The sequence below is a fragment of the Brienomyrus brachyistius genome, chromosome 3 (assembly GCF_023856365.1).
Source record: "Brienomyrus brachyistius isolate T26 chromosome 3, BBRACH_0.4, whole genome shotgun sequence".
In the NCBI taxonomy this organism is placed as follows: Eukaryota; Metazoa; Chordata; class Actinopteri; order Osteoglossiformes; family Mormyridae; genus Brienomyrus; species Brienomyrus brachyistius.
Genome location: NC_064535.1, coordinates 4,423,847 through 4,446,043, shown reverse-complemented (window position 1 = coordinate 4,446,043; position 22,197 = coordinate 4,423,847). Strand labels below are relative to the sequence as shown.

The 22,197-nt window shown below is 42.2% G+C and overlaps 2 protein-coding genes across 11 annotated transcripts in view; one reads left to right on the top strand and one right to left on the bottom strand.

Annotated features, from left to right (window-relative positions):
- LOC125738091 (solute carrier family 22 member 7-like) overlaps positions 1-22,197 on the top strand; it is a 187,250-nt gene that overhangs the window by 132,679 nt on the left and 32,374 nt on the right. Inside the window, exon 11 of one of the 7 annotated variants that reach the window (XR_007396713.1) lies at positions 20,515-20,642. The exons of 4 other annotated variants lie outside the window; for them this stretch is intronic. The gene's annotated coding sequence lies outside the window, so the exon portion shown is untranslated. Of the gene's footprint in view, positions 1-3,614; positions 3,743-12,087; positions 12,216-20,514; positions 20,643-22,197 lie in introns of those variants that run through there. 2 more of the 7 variants (XR_007396714.1, XR_007396715.1) reach the window with 2 other exon arrangements.
- The window catches only part of LOC125738094 (cilia- and flagella-associated protein 251-like), a 77,516-nt gene that overhangs the window by 35,202 nt on the left and 20,117 nt on the right, over positions 1-22,197 (bottom strand). The gene's annotated exons all lie outside the window — the stretch shown is intronic.

The window sequence follows — 22,197 nt, the reverse complement described above, 5'->3', positions numbered from 1 at the left end:
CTCCATTGCCTTTCTTCCTTTCCGTTTTTTTGCAAAATACTTCTTCAGCCAGGATTTATTTTTCTTTCCTCCTTTGTCCTTCCCTTTTCTTTCCTCCTCTGTTTCTGTACCTTCCCCAGCGTCGTTTAGTACCGCTGGCGGCCTAATACAGTTAAGGAAACACCACTTCATCTTGAGATGCGTCACCGTCAATGTCTAGTTTGTTTTGAAGTGGTACTGGTGCCTACAGCTCAATTTATACCTTCAGAATGATGACATCAGTGTTGTCACGGTAACAATCTGTTCTAGAATTCTATTTGAAAAACAGCTGTAGGTGCCATATTTGGTCAGTGGTTCAATTTTTTTTAATTCTTTGCATTTTCAATATGCTTTATTCAGCTCATATTCTGCAGCATATATTGTATGAATTTCCATATTTACCTTAATTAGTTTAGGCGCAGATAATATTCTGTACTTGCAAACAATGCAGAAACCTACCAAACATTGCCGGGCCGTTCCTGTGCTCACAGAGCGTAGTGAGCTTTACTTTACTCAGGAGGAGGACAGGCTCACATTTTCTGACCGTGGCCATGCTGTGCTATATTGTGAAAGGTGCTGAACTTAGTGATGAGACAGTTAATACCCAGATTCTGGAGATCGCCTCCTCAAAGTGTGGCCCAGCGACTTCAAGCTGGGAATCGGGGCTTGCTAAGTTTATGCAATATCACGTGACCGATGACTTCCGATTCATCCTGAGGTGTAAGAGGCTTTGAATCCTGTTGGCTCTTCACAACTTTTATATACGTAAGTGAGATGATTCTAATTAGCAATGGTAGTGGAGGCCAGTTTTTAACCAAAGAACCAGCCGCCAGGTGATGGGTCACAGCAAGGAGGGGTATGGGGTTGGGTATCAGTGTTTGGAATGCAGTGTTTTTCATGTGTTTTCATGAGTGGAAGAGAACTTTTACAGAACTGAGTATTTCAGTAAGTAGGAGAAAAATCCATTTTGGATTAATCTTATTGCCTGTATTTTTGCCCCTTATTTTGAGCTGTCCCGCGACCCAGTTGGATGAGCGGTTTGGAAGATGGATGGATGGATGGATTTTGAGCTGTTTTAATGCTGCACTGTTCAGTTGCAAATGGTAGGTCCCTCTGAATCCCATCTTCGCATGTGCAAAGGACTGTGGGTGCATGCGAGACGAGAGCGCGCGGGAGAGCCTGAAGGAATTGGCAGCATGTCGGCGAGCTGCAGTTTATGTATGGTTAGTTTAGTTGTTCCTGGCAGTAAATACAGTCCCTGGTTTTTATGTATGCGTCACTGACGAATGTAAGTACTAAGTTTATTGATTATAAGTGATAAGTGCCGCTGTACTAATTTAGTTTACTTAATTGCGCGGGTAGGTTAACGTGACCTAGCTTGGGTACTGTTATAATTATCGCTGACGAGTGTTCCGTTGTATACCTCGGAAAGATTTTTGCGTTTATTTCCCGTCCAATCATTCCCTCTAATACGAATTGTTGCTAATGTAATGTATTGTTGTGGGTATAGCTGAACCTATCAATGTTAAGGCGAAATGGTACAATTATGCATTATGTTAGTGTATTATGGTAATAACCATTGTAAGCACTGTGGTAATTTGTTTTTGGTTATGGGTTATGGGTATGAGCCTGTGTAAAATACACGTTTTTTGCAAACTCCAGCCTGGCTCTTCCCTGTTTCTCATCGTTGAAGGGTTTCTTCCTTTTTTGGTCTATATCCTTCTTCTCTAAAGGTGATATGTTTACAGCACCAGGCCCCCAAGGTGCACTGTACGTGCCCTCCAGCTGTGCAGGCACAGGTGTGATCTATGTCTGCAGACGGACACTGTGACTTTCTGCTGTGACACTAAGGGACACGGGAAGGAGACACAAAGTCACGCTAAAAAAACTTGTGATGGTCACACCAGGCCTGGACATCCGTGTAATTCTGCGTCCCAAGAGCTTGTATGAATCAGTATTTGCAGAGGGAGCAGTGATGTGTTTGTGACACTTCAGTAGTGACTGGATTAATGGGTGACTGCAAAGCTGCAGGTGGCCATAGCAGTAGACCATCCATCCATCTTCTATATCCACTCCTCCTATGCAGGACCCAGAGCCTAATCCTGGAAGCTACAAATCAGGGAATAACCCAGGACAGGGTTATTAACCCGATATAATGGTTTAGTTCGAGTACTGGGCCCACTCCTCTGATTCGAAGGAAGAGAAGTTTCTTATGAAGGATGCACACAGTCAAATCTACTCTCAGTGCATCTACTGGATCTGACGACCCCACGCCGATTGATCAGTCTTCCATAACTGCTTATCCACGGGCAATCAGAAGAGGAGATGTCGGAATCAGGTCAGGGTAGACTGCTAATATTTAATGCAGGAGCATGGAATCATTTACTAACAAGACTGATTGAGGAAGGAATTCCTTTGTCCCCTTAGGTGCGACACCGTGCTGAGATGCAGTCTGTGTTTTAAGAAAAATGACAAGCTCTGTGGGGCTGTGCATCTGTCGCAATTCTTTATTATACATTTTGCAAAAAGACACTTATACTAATATAACTGCATTACATATTCTACTGATATGGTGAGGAAAATACTTAGTTTTACTGAGATGAGCAGGATCAGAGAGGAGAGGCAAATGTGGAGGCAAAAACTATTAATTAATCTGAACATTACAGACCCAAAAAAGCACAAATATGTGACCGAGGATTATCTATCTATCTATCTATCTATCTATCTATCTATCTATCTATCTATCTATCATCGTGTGTATGTATATACATACATATAGCATAGAACAGGAAGAAATGAGATACAGTTGGGTAGATGCAGAAATTGCAGTACCTACTTTTGGCCACGAGATGGGAGCAAGAAAATATAAAAATTATTTTCCCACGGTGTACTATCAGCTTTGTGTGGTAATTATTTGTATTAAAAATACATTGGACCAAGTCAAACTCAAATGTAGGTATTGCAATTTCATTTTTTTCGTACTCTTTATATTGCCGTCTTGTGGCAAAATTTGAATACTTCAGTTTTAAAACAATTAAATGATTTCTTCCCGAAATTGCAGTACCTACTTTTGGCCACGAGATGTTTCTTTGTTGTTTCTTTTAAAATGTATTGTGGTAATGTACGGAACTTAAAAAATTGAAAAACTTTGTCTCTGTCCAAATAATTATGGTTCTGACTGCAGCATTGGGAAATACTTTTTTCAGTAGTTTTTTTTAACTACTTCATGTAGAACTTGCCCCATGGCATATCTTAATATGTCCACTAGATGGCGGTCTAAGATTATTTGATTTGAGAATCTAGCCATCATTTTTGTAACTGATGAAAAAGATATATACATAAGCTTCATAATTATTAATAATAATAAACAATTGTTCCATCCACCTCTTCCACTAGCTTATCCATGGGGCAATAAATAAATAAATGATATTAATAATGATGATGATGACTTTTGTTGTTGTTACTGCTGTTATTGTTACAGGGAGCATCATCCATAATAATCACCTCATCACCATAATGCATTTGATAAAGCTCTAATATTTGTAGTGGCAATAACAATAATGAAACTGCATTAAAGTCAGTGAATTCTCTTTCAGGACACAGAGCCATAAATTCCAGAGTGTTTGACAGTAGCAGAGCTATTCAGCATATTTCACTATGGCACGCACAAACACTTTTGGCCAGAGCAACAGTGGTGCTTCAGATGAATCTCCCAATATGCCTGTCTACAGAAAGGTAAGGCACTGCAACAGAACCAAGACAAGAATATGAATTGTGTGCTTCAGTACGTTTGAGAAATGCTAAATAAACTGCCCATTTATTAGGACATCAGAAGTGTTTCAAGAGTAAACTGGCTGACAAAAAATCTCAACTTTTCATTCTTCAGCTCGAGGATGTAGTAACACAAATGCAAGATTAAAAAAATGGAATTCTTTTCGAACAGTGAAAAGCTTTTTATCCAAGACCCCGAGTGTTTTTTCTGGTAAGACTATTAATATTTAGCCTTAAACAAGTATAAATTTGCTTGTTTTTATTTATGAATGATTGTGCTTTTACTGCATTTTGCCTGCATTTACATAAAATATTTTGTTTTTATACTATTATAAGATTTAATGGAGGTGAGATAGGAATATAACAATGAAAAGATACAAACATCAGGATTTTACAGGGCATATTTAGGGATTTGCAATCAAGTTCTCCAGAATTTTACAAAAATACCCAGAGGATGACATTCAGCGCCAGTACTGGCAGCAAACAGCCATTCAGCCCCAGTGTCCTGCCTTCCGAGTCAGACGGCCATGCTTATCATTTGACACATGGTGAGACTTCTGCTAGATCACTGTTATCCAAATACGTTGCCCATTCATTTCTGAAATAATTAATAAAATCTTGATCTTGATCCAGTTCCTGCTCGGTGGTGTGACTCTGTCCTTAACTAAAGAGATAGACAACGGTGAACTCTCATCCAACAGACCATCCAAATCATTTTTCAATTGCACAATGGTAGGAGCCAGGTAGCCGAGGAATGTGTTTTTTTCCCCCTGAAGGATGTTCAGAGCACATGCCAAGGGACCCATCACACTCACAAACTTGTTGAAGTCTATTTCCTCTGGAGTGAATCGACGAAGCCCAAACTCATCGCAGATGGTGTGCAGAAGGAGTCTGTCATACTCAGGAGTGGCATCCAATGGCACTGTTAGATTGCTGGTCTGGGGAGTCAAGGTGGCTATGTGAGCCAGGCGCTGCATTGAGAGGAACATAGAATTCCAACGTGTGTCGTTCGGAGTGACAAAGCCAATCTTTAGCTTTTCCTCAACAAAATCTGAGGCTTTCGCACTCCTTTTCACCCTATTCCACAGAGCAAGGGCTGCTGATCTCCTGAGTGACACATCATTTTTATCAAGCCAATGAATTGTGATGCCCATGAATCCTTTGTTGACAGCTGACCAGCAGTCAGCTGTTGTGCATACAAAGTCAAGCTCAGCAAGTTCAGCTTTTAAATTACTGATAACCTCAATGAATTCCTTATTCAGTAGTCCCTGCACCTGTCTTCTTGAGGGCACATGTCTGCCTGGTTGCAAACCAGTTACTAGTTTTATGAAGGAGGGTTTTTCAACCTTACTCAGTGGCTGTAAATCTCCAACAATGTAGTCTATTATTAATCTGTCTACCTGTTGCTGGGAGATTATACCCCTGAAGGCAGCAGGCAGTGTGACTTGAGTCGTTTGGGGACTTTGGCTGGGGGTTTTGCCCTTCCCCCTATGACCTTGAAGGGCTTGCGTATACGCTGGACGAATGCTTCAACTCAACGTGTCTTTTCAAATTGGAAAATGAGGTCATTGATGTTCTAACTTGTTTTTTCAGCGCAGGTGGACAAAGCTTGCACAGAAAGGTTAGGTTTTTACCGTCAGAGTCTCTGTGAGACAGTGTGTAAAATGCCCGTAAGTTGTCAAAGTTACAGCCAGCATCATCCGTGTTTTCTGTGCCAGCTCCACTGGTGGTTGAGCTTTCCTCCTCTGCGCTTGCCATGGTTACTGCTGCAGCAGTTCGCTTCGGGCTCATGCGTTGCCAAGGCTGTGCCCTTTGAGATGTGTGTGTGTGTGCATTATGGGAAACGTAGTGTGAAGCTAAAGACATTAGATTCGACTGTCCTTGGCTTCACACTACATTACCCAAGATGCACTGCACACAAGCGCTGAGCGAGAGTCAGCCTGTGCATTTTATTTTTAGAGCGGAGGAGCCCTTCGCTAGTGCTTGAGTGACAACGCAACATGCTGTTTAAATGTGTGAGTCGACCTTGTCACTCGACTCATCAGGTGAAAATAAATCCCGATGTTTAATTGCATTCTAACAGTGAACGACGTCTACGCCGTTCATCACACATAAAATTCACGTTCAAGTTCTTGATTTACTAATAAGTTGCGTTCAGTTCAAAGTTCACTGAAATATGAACGTGTTCAATGAACGCGTTCTTTTGAACTCGTTCATGCACAACACTGCTGATTTCCCCATAGCAATTCTGTCGAAGCACTCATCTAGAAATTTTTCTAAACTGTTCAGAATTTCACTGTGCTCCAGGATGCTAAAGTTTTTTTTTTTTTTTTTTTTTTACGGATACAACTAAAATTTATTTGATTAACTTTAAGGTTGTCTAGAGATAAATTGGCGTAAGAAGAATCCGATTGATAAAATTTGTGCAGTCAGCTGCGCACCGCCATGTTCAATATTGCCGTGATTCTCGTCGAGGTCTCGCGTTGTTACAGCATAGCCGTCACACTAACTCACTAGAGTTGAGCTGTATTTTCTTCATTCTTAATTGATTGATTTTAGATATTTGTAATAAAGTGGATTGCATTTTATTTTTACGTGCCTCTTTGTTATTGTCCCTTTGCGGGGAGGGTTCGAACTTAGCCACGTTACAGAAGGAACATTAGGGGTTCCTACTGCCCTTACCAGGAGGCAGCGTGGTCAGAGAGCAGTGTGGGTATTCTGTGCTTTGGGCACCACAAGAAAGCACCGACATGTTCTAAAGAAACTTTAGCGGTATTTTAAAAGAAAAAAAAAAGAATCAAGGAATAACCCAGTTAATTCTTGTTTAAATAAATTAACGCAAGAGTGTCGGCTCTTTGAAGAAAATACCATGTGGCTCTACGCGCATGCGCTACATGAGAGCGAGCCAGAGAGGAAAGCGCACGCGCTCACTTAAACAAGAATTTACCGCGTTATTCCTTGATTCTTGTTGAAATGCTTAGAGCGTTTTACTTTATTATTCACATTGGCAGAAAAATGCTTCATTACTTAAACCCCTATAACCATAACGTTTTTTATTTGAAATAGGCGCTCCGCTGGTGTCTATCATTTGGACCGCGTTCACAGACCTGCCGATTATGGCCGAACTCTGGGACTCGGTCATTTCGCCTTCTGGCCTATTTCTTCTAAAGGTTTGCTGTTCAAATGCTTTCTTCAACCTAACACTGATAAATACCGCTAAAGTTTTAAACATTTTGGTGCTTTCTTTTAAAATACGCCGTGGCGCTTGTGCCTACTCCTAACACATGGCTGCGGCCGGACGGGTCCCCGCTGGACGTGTACCGTACATTCATCCCGTTATGTTTTATTCCTTAAAAACGTAATTAAAATTACAACGTAAATACATGTAACGTATTTTCATTCTATTAACGTTTAAAGGCAACCCTTATCACCCAAACCATATGGCCCCTATCGGCAACGCGTAATAGACATTTGGAATATTCCTGACATTTAACATCACCTACTCACATTCAATTGAAAACACCTGTCTCTTCTTCGTTTTAAATGCTTTATTTACAAGTATATACATAGTTAAGTAGTACTGATTGAACATAGAACATATTGACTGTCTCGTCCATTACTGGCTTCCTCATCTTGCATCATTTTCTTCCTTGCCTTGTACTCCTCCTCCAATCCCTTGCACTCCTCCTCCATTGTCAAAGTCAAAGCCTTGCTCTCCTCCTCCTCCATTGCCTTGCTCTCCTCCAACAATCCCTTGCACTCCTCCGCCATTGCCTTGCACTCCTCCGCCATTGCCTGGCTCTCCTCTGCCATTGCCTTACACTTCTCCGCCATTGCCTTACACTTCTCTGCCATTGCCTGGCTCTCCGCCGCCATTGCCTTTCTCTCCTCCTCCTCCATTGCCTTGCTCTCCTCCACCAATCCCTTGTACTTCTCCTCCACCAATCCCTTGTACTTCTCCTCCATTGCCTTGTACCCCTCCTCCATCGCCTTGTACTCCTCCATCATTGCCTTTCTCTCCTCCTCCATCATTGCCTTGCTCTCCTCCTCCATCATTGCCTTTCTCTTCTCCATCATTGCCCTGCACTCCTCCAACAATCCATTGAACTCCTCCACCAATCCCTTGCACTCCTCCTCTATTGCCTTGCACTCCTCCGCCATTGCCTGGCTCTCTTCCTCCAACACCTGGCTATCCTCCTCCACCATCACCACTGCCTGGCTCTCCTCCTCCTCCACCACCACTGCCTGGCTCTCCTCCTCCTCCACCACCACTGCCTGGCTCTCCTCCTCCTCCTCCACCATCACTGCCTGGCTCTCCTCCACCACCACCACCACTGCCTGGCTCTCCTCCTCCTCCTCCACCATCACTGCCTGGCTCTCCTCCTCCTCCACCATCACTGCCTGGCTTTCCTCCACCACCACCACCACCACTGCCTGGCTCTCCTCCTCCTCCACCATCACTGCCTGGCTTTCCTCCACCACCACCACCACCACTGCCTGGCTCTCCTCCTCCTCCACCACCACTGCCTGTCTCTCCTCCATTGCCTTTCTTCCTTTCCCTTTTTTTGCAAAATACTTCTTCAGCCAGGATTTATTTTTCTTTCCTCCTTTGTCCTTCCCTTTTCTTTCCTCCTCTGTTTCTGTACCTTCCCCAGCGTCGTTTAGTACCGCTGGCGGCCTAATACAGTTAAGGAAACACCACTTCATCTTGAGATGCGTCACCGTCAATGTCTAGTTTGTTTTGAAGTGGTACTGGTGCCTACAGCTCAATTTATACCTTCAGAATGATGACATCAGTGTTGTCACGGTAACAATCTGTTCTAGAATTCTATTTGAAAAACAGCTGTAGGTGCCATATTTGGTCAGTGGTTCAATTTTTTTTAATTCTTTGCATTTTCAATATGCTTTATTCAGCTCATATTCTGCAGCATATATTGTATGAATTTCCATATTTACCTTAATTAGTTTAGGCGCAGATAATATTCTGTACTTGCAAACAATGCAGAAACCTACCAAACATTGCCGGGCCGTTCCTGTGCTCACAGAGCGTAGTGAGCTTTACTTTACTCAGGAGGAGGACAGGCTCACATTTTCTGACCGTGGCCATGCTGTGCTATATTGTGAAAGGTGCTGAACTTAGTGATGAGACAGTTAATACCCAGATTCTGGAGATCGCCTCCTCAAAGTGTGGCCCAGCGACTTCAAGCTGGGAATCGGGGCTTGCTAAGTTTATGCAATATCACGTGACCGATGACTTCCGATTCATCCTGAGGTGTAAGAGGCTTTGAATCCTGTTGGCTCTTCACAACTTTTATATACGTAAGTGAGATGATTCTAATTAGCAATGGTAGTGGAGGCCAGTTTTTAACCAAAGAACCAGCCGCCAGGTGATGGGTCACAGCAAGGAGGGGTATGGGGTTGGGTATCAGTGTTTGGGTACATTTAATGGAGGTGAGATAAAACATTTGGTAAGGTTTAGCAGCGTCTGTACTGTCCCTGCATTGTAGGCAGAGCTTTCTGGATAGATTCTGGACACACACACCCCTGTATTGGACAAATGGATTCAGAAAATGGATGGATGGATGGATGGATGGATGGAATGCAGTGTTTTTCATGTGTTTTCATGAGTGGAAGAGAACTTTTACAGAACTGAGTATTTCAGTAAGTAGGAGAAAAATCCATTTTGGATTAATCTTATTGCCTGTATTTTTGCCCCTTATTTTGAGCTGTCCCGCGACCCAGTTGGATGAGCGGTTTGGAAGATGGATGGATGGATGGATTTTGAGCTGTTTTAATGCTGCACTGTTCAGTTGCAAATGGTAGGTCCCTCTGAATCCCATCTTCGCATGTGCAAAGGACTGTGGGTGCATGCGAGACGAGAGCGCGCGGGAGAGCCTGAAGGAATTGGCAGCATGTCGGCGAGCTGCAGTTTATGTATGGTTAGTTTAGTTGTTCCTGGCAGTAAATACAGTCCCTGGTTTTTATGTATGCGTCACTGACGAATGTAAGTACTAAGTTTATTGATTATAAGTGATAAGTGCCGCTGTACTAATTTAGTTTACTTAATTGCGCGGGTAGGTTAACGTGACCTAGCTTGGGTACTGTTATAATTATCGCTGACGAGTGTTCCGTTGTATACCTCGGAAAGATTTTTGCGTTTATTTCCCGTCCAATCATTCCCTCTAATACGAATTGTTGCTAATGTAATGTATTGTTGTGGGTATAGCTGAACCTATCAATGTTAAGGCGAAATGGTACAATTATGCATTATGTTAGTGTATTATGGTAATAACCATTGTAAGCACTGTGGTAATTTGTTTTTGGTTATGGGTTATGGGTATGAGCCTGTGTAAAATACACGTTTTTTGCAAACTCCAGCCTGGCTCTTCCCTGTTTCTCATCGTTGAAGGGTTTCTTCCTTTTTTGGTCTATATCCTTCTTCTCTAAAGGTGATATGTTTACAGCACCAGGCCCCCAAGGTGCACTGTACGTGCCCTCCAGCTGTGCAGGCACAGGTGTGATCTATGTCTGCAGACGGACACTGTGACTTTCTGCTGTGACACTAAGGGACACGGGAAGGAGACACAAAGTCACGCTAAAAAAACTTGTGATGGTCACACCAGGCCTGGACATCCGTGTAATTCTGCGTCCCAAGAGCTTGTATGAATCAGTATTTGCAGAGGGAGCAGTGATGTGTTTGTGACACTTCAGTAGTGACTGGATTAATGGGTGACTGCAAAGCTGCAGGTGGCCATAGCAGTAGACCATCCATCCATCTTCTATATCCACTCCTCCTATGCAGGACCCAGAGCCTAATCCTGGAAGCTACAAATCAGGGAATAACCCAGGACAGGGTTATTAACCCGATATAATGGTTTAGTTCGAGTACTGGGCCCACTCCTCTGATTCGAAGGAAGAGAAGTTTCTTATGAAGGATGCACAGTCAAATCTACTCTCAGTGCATCTACTGGATCTGACGACCCCACGCCGATTGATCAGTCTTCCATAACTGCTTATCCACGGGCAATCAGAAGAAGAGATGTCGGAATCAGGTCAGGGTAGACTGCTAATATTTAATGCAGGAGCATGGAATCATTTACTAACAAGACTGATTGAGGAAGGAATTCCTTTGTCCCCTTAGGTGCGACACCGTGCTGAGATGCAGTCTGTGTTTTAAGAAAAATGACAAGCTCTGTGGGGCTGTGCATCTGTCGCAATTCTTTATTATACATTTTGCAAAAAGACACTTATACTAATATAACTGCATTACATATTCTACTGATATGGTGAGGAAAATACTTAGTTTTACTGAGATGAGCAGGATCAGAGAGGAGAGGCAAATGTGGAGGCAAAAACTATTAATTAATCTGAACATTACAGACCCAAAAAAGCACAAATATGTGACCGAGGATTATCTATCTATCTATCTATCTATCTATCTATCTATCTATCATCGTGTGTATGTATATACATACATATAGCATAGAACAGGAAGAAATGAGATACAGTTGGGTAGATGCAGAAATTGCAGTACCTACTTTTGGCCACGAGATGGGAGCAAGAAAATATAAAAATTATTTTCCCACGGTGTACTATCAGCTTTGTGTGGTAATTATTTGTATTAAAAATACATTGGACCAAGTCAAACTCAAATGTAGGTATTGCAATTTCATTTTTTTCGTACTCTTTATATTGCCGTCTTGTGGCAAAATTTGAATACTTCAGTTTTAAAACAATTAAATGATTTCTTCCCGAAATTGCAGTACCTACTTTTGGCCACGAGATGTTTCTTTGTTGTTTCTTTTAAAATGTATTGTGGTAATGTACGGAACTTAAAAAATTGAAAAACTTTGTCTCTGTCCAAATAATTATGGTTCTGACTGCAGCATTGGGAAATACTTTTTTCAGTAGTTTTTTTTAACTACTTCATGTAGAACTTGCCCCATGGCATATCTTAATATGTCCACTAGATGGCGGTCTAAGATTATTTGATTTGAGAATCTAGCCATCATTTTTGTAACTGATGAAAAAGATATATACATAAGCTTCATAATTATTAATAATAATAAACAATTGTTCCATCCACCTCTTCCACTAGCTTATCCATGGGGCAATAAATAAATAAATGATATTAATAATGATGATGATGACTTTTGTTGTTGTTACTGCTGTTATTGTTACAGGGAGCATCATCCATAATAATCACCTCATCACCATAATGCATTTGATAAAGCTCTAATATTTGTAGTGGCAATAACAATAATGAAACTGCATTAAAGTCAGTGAATTCTCTTTCAGGACACAGAGCCATAAATTCCAGAGTGTTTGACAGTAGCAGAGCTATTCAGCATATTTCACTATGGCACGCACAAACACTTTTGGCCAGAGCAACAGTGGTGCTTCAGATGAATCTCCCAATATGCCTGTCTACAGAAAGGTAAGGCACTGCAACAGAACCAAGACAAGAATATGAATTGTGTGCTTCAGTACGTTTGAGAAATGCTAAATAAACTGCCCATTTATTAGGACATCAGAAGTGTTTCAAGAGTAAACTGGCTGACAAAAAATCTCAACTTTTCATTCTTCAGCTCGAGGATGTAGTAACACAAATGCAAGATTAAAAAAATGGAATTCTTTTCGAACAGTGAAAAGCTTTTTATCCAAGACCCCGAGTGTTTTTTCTGGTAAGACTATTAATATTTAGCCTTAAACAAGTATAAATTTGCTTGTTTTTATTTATGAATGATTGTGCTTTTACTGCATTTTGCCTGCATTTACATAAAATATTTTGTTTTTATACTATTATAAGATTTAATGGAGGTGAGATAGGAATATAACAATGAAAAGATACAAACATCAGGATTTTACAGGGCATATTTAGGGATTTGCAATCAAGTTCTCCAGAATTTTACAAAAATACCCAGAGGATGACATTCAGCGCCAGTACTGGCAGCAAACAGCCATTCAGCCCCAGTGTCCTGCCTTCCGAGTCAGACGGCCATGCTTATCATTTGACACATGGTGAGACTTCTGCTAGATCACTGTTATCCAAATACGTTGCCCATTCATTTCTGAAATAATTAATAAAATCTTGATCTTGATCCAGTTCCTGCTCGGTGGTGTGACTCTGTCCTTAACTAAAGAGATAGACAACGGTGAACTCTCATCCAACAGACCATCCAAATCATTTTTCAATTGCACAATGGTAGGAGCCAGGTAGCCGAGGAATGTGTTTTTTTCCCCCTGAAGGATGTTCAGAGCACATGCCAAGGGACCCATCACACTCACAAACTTGTTGAAGTCTATTTCCTCTGGAGTGAATCGACGAAGCCCAAACTCATCGCAGATGGTGTGCAGAAGGAGTCTGTCATACTCAGGAGTGGCATCCAATGGCACTGTTAGATTGCTGGTCTGGGGAGTCAAGGTGGCTATGTGAGCCAGGCGCTGCATTGAGAGGAACATAGAATTCCAACGTGTGTCGTTCGGAGTGACAAAGCCAATCTTTAGCTTTTCCTCAACAAAATCTGAGGCTTTCGCACTCCTTTTCACCCTATTCCACAGAGCAAGGGCTGCTGATCTCCTGAGTGACACATCATTTTTATCAAGCCAATGAATTGTGATGCCCATGAATCCTTTGTTGACAGCTGACCAGCAGTCAGCTGTTGTGCATACAAAGTCAAGCTCAGCAAGTTCAGCTTTTAAATTACTGATAACCTCAATGAATTCCTTATTCAGTAGTCCCTGCACCTGTCTTCTTGAGGGCACATGTCTGCCTGGTTGCAAACCAGTTACTAGTTTTATGAAGGAGGGTTTTTCAACCTTACTCAGTGGCTGTAAATCTCCAACAATGTAGTCTATTATTAATCTGTCTACCTGTTGCTGGGAGATTATACCCCTGAAGGCAGCAGGCAGTGTGACTTGAGTCGTTTGGGGACTTTGGCTGGGGGTTTTGCCCTTCCCCCTATGACCTTGAAGGGCTTGCGTATACGCTGGACGAATGCTTCAACTCAACGTGTCTTTTCAAATTGGAAAATGAGGTCATTGATGTTCTAACTTGTTTTTTCAGCGCAGGTGGACAAAGCTTGCACAGAAAGGTTAGGTTTTTACCGTCAGAGTCTCTGTGAGACAGTGTGTAAAATGCCCGTAAGTTGTCAAAGTTACAGCCAGCATCATCCGTGTTTTCTGTGCCAGCTCCACTGGTGGTTGAGCTTTCCTCCTCTGCGCTTGCCATGGTTACTGCTGCAGCAGTTCGCTTCGCGCTCATGCGTTGCCAAGGCTGTGCCCTTTGAGATGTGTGTGTGTGTGCATTATGGGAAACGTAGTGTGAAGCTAAAGACATTAGATTCGACTGTCCTTGGCTTCACACTACATTACCCAAGATGCACTGCACACAAGCGCTGAGCGAGAGTCAGCCTGTGCATTTTATTTTTAGAGCGGAGGAGCCCTTCGCTAGTGCTTGAGTGACAACGCAACATGCTGTTTAAATGTGTGAGTCGACCTTGTCACTCGACTCATCAGGTGAAAATAAATCCCGATGTTTAATTGCATTCTAACAGTGAACGACGTCTACGCCGTTCATCACACATAAAATTCACGTTCAAGTTCTTGATTTACTAATAAGTTGCGTTCAGTTCAAAGTTCACTGAAATATGAACGTGTTCAATGAACGCGTTCTTTTGAACTCGTTCATGCACAACACTGCTGATTTCCCCATAGCAATTCTGTCGAAGCACTCATCTAGAAATTTTTCTAAACTGTTCAGAATTTCACTGTGCTCCAGGATGCTAAAGTTTTTTTTTTTTTTTTTTTTTACGGATACAACTAAAATTTATTTGATTAACTTTAAGGTTGTCTAGAGATAAATTGGCGTAAGAAGAATCCGATTGATAAAATTTGTGCAGTCAGCTGCGCACCGCCATGTTCAATATTGCCGTGATTCTCGTCGAGGTCTCGCGTTGTTACAGCATAGCCGTCACACTAACTCACTAGAGTTGAGCTGTATTTTCTTCATTCTTAATTGATTGATTTTAGATATTTGTAATAAAGTGGATTGCATTTTATTTTTACGTGCCTCTTTGTTATTGTCCCTTTGCGGGGAGGGTTCGAACTTAGCCACGTTACAGAAGGAACATTAGGGGTTCCTACTGCCCTTACCAGGAGGCAGCGCGGTCAGAGAGCAGTGTGGGTATTCTGTGCTTTGGGCACCACAAGAAAGCACCGACATGTTCTAAAGAAACTTTAGCGGTATTTTAAAAGAAAAAAAAAAGAATCAAGGAATAACCCAGTTAATTCTTGTTTAAATAAATTAACGCAAGAGTGTCGGCTCTTTGAAGAAAATACCATGTGGCTCTACGCGCATGCGCTACATGAGAGCGAGCCAGAGAGGAAAGCGCACGCGCTCACTTAAACAAGAATTTACCGCGTTATTCCTTGATTCTTGTTGAAATGCTTAGAGCGTTTTACTTTATTATTCACATTGGCAGAAAAATGCTTCATTACTTAAACCCCTATAACCATAACGTTTTTTATTTGAAATAGGCGCTCCGCTGGTGTCTATCATTTGGACCGCGTTCACAGACCTGCCGATTATGGCCGAACTCTGGGACTCGGTCATTTCGCCTTCTGGCCTATTTCTTCTAAAGGTTTGCTGTTCAAATGCTTTCTTCAACCTAACACTGATAAATACCGCTAAAGTTTTAAACATTTTGGTGCTTTCTTTTAAAATACGCCGTGGCGCTTGTGCCTACTCTAACACATGGCTGCGGCCGGACGGGTCCCCGCTGGACGTGTACCTTACATTCATCCCGTTATGTTTTATTCCTTAAAAACGTAATTAAAATTACAACGTAAATACATGTAACGTATTTTCATTCTATTAACGTTTAAAGGCAACCCTTATCACCCAAACCATATGGCCCCTATCGGCAACGCGTAATAGACATTTGGAATATTCCTGACATTTAACATCACCTACTCACATTCAATTGAAAACACCTGTCTCTTCTTCGTTTTAAATGCTTTATTTACAAGTATATACATAGTTAAGTAGTACTGATTGAACATAGAACATATTGACTGTCTCGTCCATTACTGGCTTCCTCATCTTGCATCATTTTCTTCCTTGCCTTGTACTCCTCCTCCAATCCCTTGCACTCCTCCTCCATTGTCAAAGTCAAAGCCTTGCTCTCCTCCTCCTCCATTGCCTTGCTCTCCTCCAACAATCCCTTGCACTCCTCCGCCATTGCCTTGCACTCCTCCGCCATTGCCTGGCTCTCCTCTGCCATTGCCTTACACTTCTCCGCCATTGCCTGGCTCTCCGCCGCCATTGCCTTTCTCTCCTCCTCCTCCATTGCCTTGCTCTCCTCCACCAATCCCTTGTACTTCTCCTCCACCAATCCCTTGTACTTCTCCTCCATTGCCTTGTACCCCTCCTCCATCGCCTTGTACTCCTCCATCATTGCCTTTCTCTCCTCCTCCATCATTGCCTTGCTCTCCTCCTCCATCATTGCCTTTCTCTTCTCCATCATTGCCCTGCACTCCTCCAACAATCCATTGAACTCCTCCACCAATCCCTTGCACTCCTCCTCTATTGCCTTGCACTCCTCCGCCATTGCCTGGCTCTCTTCCTCCAACACCTGGCTATCCTCCTCCACCATCACCACTGCCTGGCTCTCCTCCTCCTCCACCACCACTGCCTGGCTCTCCTCCTCCTCCACCACCACTGCCTGGCTCTCCTCCTCCTCCTCCACCATCACTGCCTGGCTCTCCTCCACCACCACCACCACTGCCTGGCTCTCCTCCTCCTCCTCCACCATCACTGCCTGGCTCTCCTCCTCCTCCACCATCACTGCCTGGCTTTCCTCCACCACCACCACCACCACTGCCTGGCTCTCCTCCTCCTCCACCACCACTGCCTGGCTCTCCTCCTCCTCCACCACCACTGCCTGGCTCTCCTCCATTGCCTTTCTTCCTTTCCCTTTTTTTGCAAAATACTTCTTCAGCCAGGATTTATTTTTCTTTCCTCCTTTGTCCTTCCCTTTTCTTTCCTCCTCTGTTTCTGTACCTTCCCCAGCGTCGTTTAGTACCGCTGGCGGCCTAATACAGTTAAGGAAACACCACTTCATCTTGAGATGCGTCACCGTCAATGTCTAGTTTGTTTTGAAGTGGTACTGGTGCCTACAGCTCAATTTATACCTTCAGAATGATGACCTCAGTGTTGTCACGGTAACAATCTGTTCTAGAATTCTATTTGAAAAACAGCTGTAGGTGCCATATTTGGTCAGTGGTTCAATTTTTTTTAATTCTTTGCATTTTCAATATGCTTTATTCAGCTCATATTCTGCAGCATATATTGTATGAATTTCCATATTTACCTTAATTAGTTTAGGCGCAGATAATATTCTGTACTTGCAAACAATGCAGAAACCTACCAAACATTGCCGGGCCGTTCCTGTGCTCACAGAGCGTAGTGAGCTTTACTTTACTCAGGAGGAGGACAGGCTCACATTTTCTGACCGTGGCCATGCTGTGCTATATTGTGAAAGGTGCTGAACTTAGTGATGAGACAGTTAATACCCAGATTCTGGAGATCGCCTCCTCAAAGTGTGGCCCAGCGACTTCAAGCTGGGAATCGGGGCTTGCTAAGTTTATGCAATATCACGTGACCGATGACTTCCGATTCATCCTGAGGTGTAAGAGGCTTTGAATCCTGTTGGCTCTTCACAACTTTTATATACGTAAGTGAGATGATTCTAATTAGCAATGGTAGTGGAGGCCAGTTTTTAACCAAAGAACCAGCCGCCAGGTGATGGGTCACAGCAAGGAGGGGTATGGGGTTGGGTATCAGTGTTTGGGTACATTTAATGGAGGTGAGATAAAACATTTGGTAAGGTTTAGCAGCGTCTGTACTGTCCCTGCATTGTAGGCAGAGCTTTCTGGATAGATTCTGGACACACACACCCCTGTATTGGACAAATGGATTCAGAAAATGGATGGATGGATGGATGGATGGATGGAATGCAGTGTTTTTCATGTGTTTTCATGAGTGGAAGAGAACTTTTACAGAACTGAGTATTTCAGTAAGTAGGAGAAAAATCCATTTTGGATTAATCTTATTGCCTGTATTTTTGCCCCTTATTTTGAGCTGTCCCGCGACCCAGTTGGATGAGCGGTTTGGAAGATGGATGGATGGATGGATTTTGAGCTGTTTTAATGCTGCACTGTTCAGTTGCAAATGGTAGGTCCCTCTGAATCCCATCTTCGCATGTGCAAAGGACTGTGGGTGCATGCGAGACGAGAGCGCGCGGGAGAGCCTGAAGGAATTGGCAGCATGTCGGCGAGCTGCAGTTTATGTATGGTTAGTTTAGTTGTTCCTGGCAGTAAATACAGTCCCTGGTTTTTATGTATGCGTCACTGACGAATGTAAGTACTAAGTTTATTGATTATAAGTGATAAGTGCCGCTGTACTAATTTAGTTTACTTAATTGCGCGGGTAGGTTAACGTGACCTAGCTTGGGTACTGTTATAATTATCGCTGACGAGTGTTCCGTTGTATACCTCGGAAAGATTTTTGCGTTTATTTCCCGTCCAATCATTCCCTCTAATACGAATTGTTGCTAATGTAATGTATTGTTGTGGGTATAGCTGAACCTATCAATGTTAAGGCGAAATGGTACAATTATGCATTATGTTAGTGTATTATGGTAATAACCATTGTAAGCACTGTGGTAATTTGTTTTTGGTTATGGGTTATGGGTATGAGCCTGTGTAAAATACACGTTTTTTGCAAACTCCAGCCTGGCTCTTCCCTGTTTCTCATCGTTGAAGGGTTTCTTCCTTTTTTGGTCTATATCCTTCTTCTCTAAAGGTGATATGTTTACAGCACCAGGCCCCCAAGGTGCACTGTACGTGCCCTCCAGCTGTGCAGGCACAGGTGTGATCTATGTCTGCAGACGGACACTGTGACTTTCTGCTGTGACACTAAGGGACACGGGAAGGAGACACAAAGTCACGCTAAAAAAACTTGTGATGGTCACACCAGGCCTGGACATCCGTGTAATTCTGCGTCCCAAGAGCTTGTATGAATCAGTATTTGCAGAGGGAGCAGTGATGTGTTTGTGACACTTCAGTAGTGACTGGATTAATGGGTGACTGCAAAGCTGCAGGTGGCCATAGCAGTAGACCATCCATCCATCTTCTATATCCACTCCTCCTATGCAGGACCCAGAGCCTAATCCTGGAAGCTACAAATCAGGGAATAACCCAGGACAGGGTTATTAACCCGATATAATGGTTTAGTTCGAGTACTGGGCCCACTCCTCTGATTCGAAGGAAGAGAAGTTTCTTATGAAGGATGCACACAGTCAAATCTACTCTCAGTGCATCTACTGGATCTGACGACCCCACGCCGATTGATCAGTCTTCCATAACTGCTTATCCACGGGCAATCAGAAGAGGAGATGTCGGAATCAGGTCAGGGTAGACTGCTAATATTTAATGCAGGAGCATGGAATCATTTACTAACAAGACTGATTGAGGAAGGAATTCCTTTGTCCCCTTAGGTGCGACACCGTGCTGAGATGCAGTCTGTGTTTTAAGAAAAATGACAAGCTCTGTGGGGCTGTGCATCTGTCGCAATTCTTTATTATACATTTTGCAAAAAGACACTTATACTAATATAACTGCATTACATATTCTACTGATATGGTGAGGAAAATACTTAGTTTTACTGAGATGAGCAGGATCAGAGAGGAGAGGCAAATGTGGAGGCAAAAACTATTAATTAATCTGAACATTACAGACCCAAAAAAGCACAAATATGTGACCGAGGATTATCTATCTATCTATCTATCTATCTATCTATCTATCTATCTATCTATCATCGTGTGTATGTATATACATACATATAGCATAGAACAGGAAGAAATGAGATACAGTTGGGTAGATGCAGAAATTGCAGTACCTACTTTTGGCCACGAGATGGGAGCAAGAAAATATAAAAATTATTTTCCCACGGTGTACTATCAGCTTTGTGTGGTAATTATTTGTATTAAAAATACATTGGACCAAGTCAAACTCAAATGTAGGTATTGCAATTTCATTTTTTTCGTACTCTTTATATTGCCGTCTTGTGGCAAAATTTGAATACTTCAGTTTTAAAACAATTAAATGATTTCTTCCCGAAATTGCAGTACCTACTTTTGGCCACGAGATGTTTCTTTGTTGTTTCTTTTAAAATGTATTGTGGTAATGTACGGAACTTAAAAAATTGAAAAACTTTGTCTCTGTCCAAATAATTATGGTTCTGACTGCAGCATTGGGAAATACTTTTTTCAGTAGTTTTTTTTAACTACTTCATGTAGAACTTGCCCCATGGCATATCTTAATATGTCCACTAGATGGCGGTCTAAGATTATTTGATTTGAGAATCTAGCCATCATTTTTGTAACTGATGAAAAAGATATATACATAAGCTTCATAATTATTAATAATAATAAACAATTGTTCCATCCACCTCTTCCACTAGCTTATCCATGGGGCAATAAATAAATAAATGATATTAATAATGATGATGATGACTTTTGTTGTTGTTACTGCTGTTATTGTTACAGGGAGCATCATCCATAATAATCACCTCATCACCATAATGCATTTGATAAAGCTCTAATATTTGTAGTGGCAATAACAATAATGAAACTGCATTAAAGTCAGTGAATTCTCTTTCAGGACACAGAGCCATAAATTCCAGAGTGTTTGACAGTAGCAGAGCTATTCAGCATATTTCACTATGGCACGCACAAACACTTTTGGCCAGAGCAACAGTGGTGCTTCAGATGAATCTCCCAATATGCCTGTCTACAGAAAGGTAAGGCACTGCAACAGAACCAAGACAAGAATATGAATTGTGTGCTTCAGTACGTTTGAGAAATGCTAAATAAACTGCCCATTTATTAGGACATCAGAAGTGTTTCAAGAGTAAACTGGCTGACAAAAAATCTCAACTTTTCATTCTTCAGCTCGAGGATGTAGTAACACAAATGCAAGATTAAAAAAATGGAATTCTTTTCGAACAGTGAAAAGCTTTTTATCCAAGACCCCGAGTGTTTTTTCTGGTAAGACTATTAATATTTAGCCTTAAACAAGTATAAATTTGCTTGTTTTTATTTATGAATGATTGTGCTTTTACTGCATTTTGCCTGCATTTACATAAAATATTTTGTTTTTATACTATTATAAGATTTAATGGAGGTGAGATAGGAATATAACAATGAAAAGATACAAACATCAGGATTTTACAGGGCATATTTAGGGATTTGCAATCAAGTTCTCCAGAATTTTACAAAAATACCCAGAGGATGACATTCAGCGCCAGTACTGGCAGCAAACAGCCATTCAGCCCCAGTGTCCTGCCTTCCGAGTCAGACGGCCATGCTTATCATTTGACACATGGTGAGACTTCTGCTAGATCACTGTTATCCAAATACGTTGCCCATTCATTTCTGAAATAATTAATAAAATCTTGATCTTGATCCAGTTCCTGCTCGGTGGTGTGACTCTGTCCTTAACTAAAGAGATAGACAACGGTGAACTCTCATCCAACAGACCATCCAAATCATTTTTCAATTGCACAATGGTAGGAGCCAGGTAGCCGAGGAATGTGTTTTTTTCCCCCTGAAGGATGTTCAGAGCACATGCCAAGGGACCCATCACACTCACAAACTTGTTGAAGTCTATTTCCTCTGGAGTGAATCGACGAAGCCCAAACTCATCGCAGATGGTGTGCAGAAGGAGTCTGTCATACTCAGGAGTGGCATCCAATGGCACTGTTAGATTGCTGGTCTGGGGAGTCAAGGTGGCTATGTGAGCCAGGCGCTGCATTGAGAGGAACATAGAATTCCAACGTGTGTCGTTCGGAGTGACAAAGCCAATCTTTAGCTTTTCCTCAACAAAATCTGAGGCTTTCGCACTCCTTTTCACCCTATTCCACAGAGCAAGGGCTGCTGATCTCCTGAGTGACACATCATTTTTATCAAGCCAATGAATTGTGATGCCCATGAATCCTTTGTTGACAGCTGACCAGCAGTCAGCTGTTGTGCATACAAAGTCAAGCTCAGCAAGTTCAGCTTTTAAATTACTGATAACCTCAATGAATTCCTTATTCAGTAGTCCCTGCACCTGTCTTCTTGAGGGCACATGTCTGCCTGGTTGCAAACCAGTTACTAGTTTTATGAAGGAGGGTTTTTCAACCTTACTCAGTGGCTGTAAATCTCCAACAATGTAGTCTATTATTAATCTGTCTACCTGTTGCTGGGAGATTATACCCCTGAAGGCAGCAGGCAGTGTGACTTGAGTCGTTTGGGGACTTTGGCTGGGGGTTTTGCCCTTCCCCCTATGACCTTGAAGGGCTTG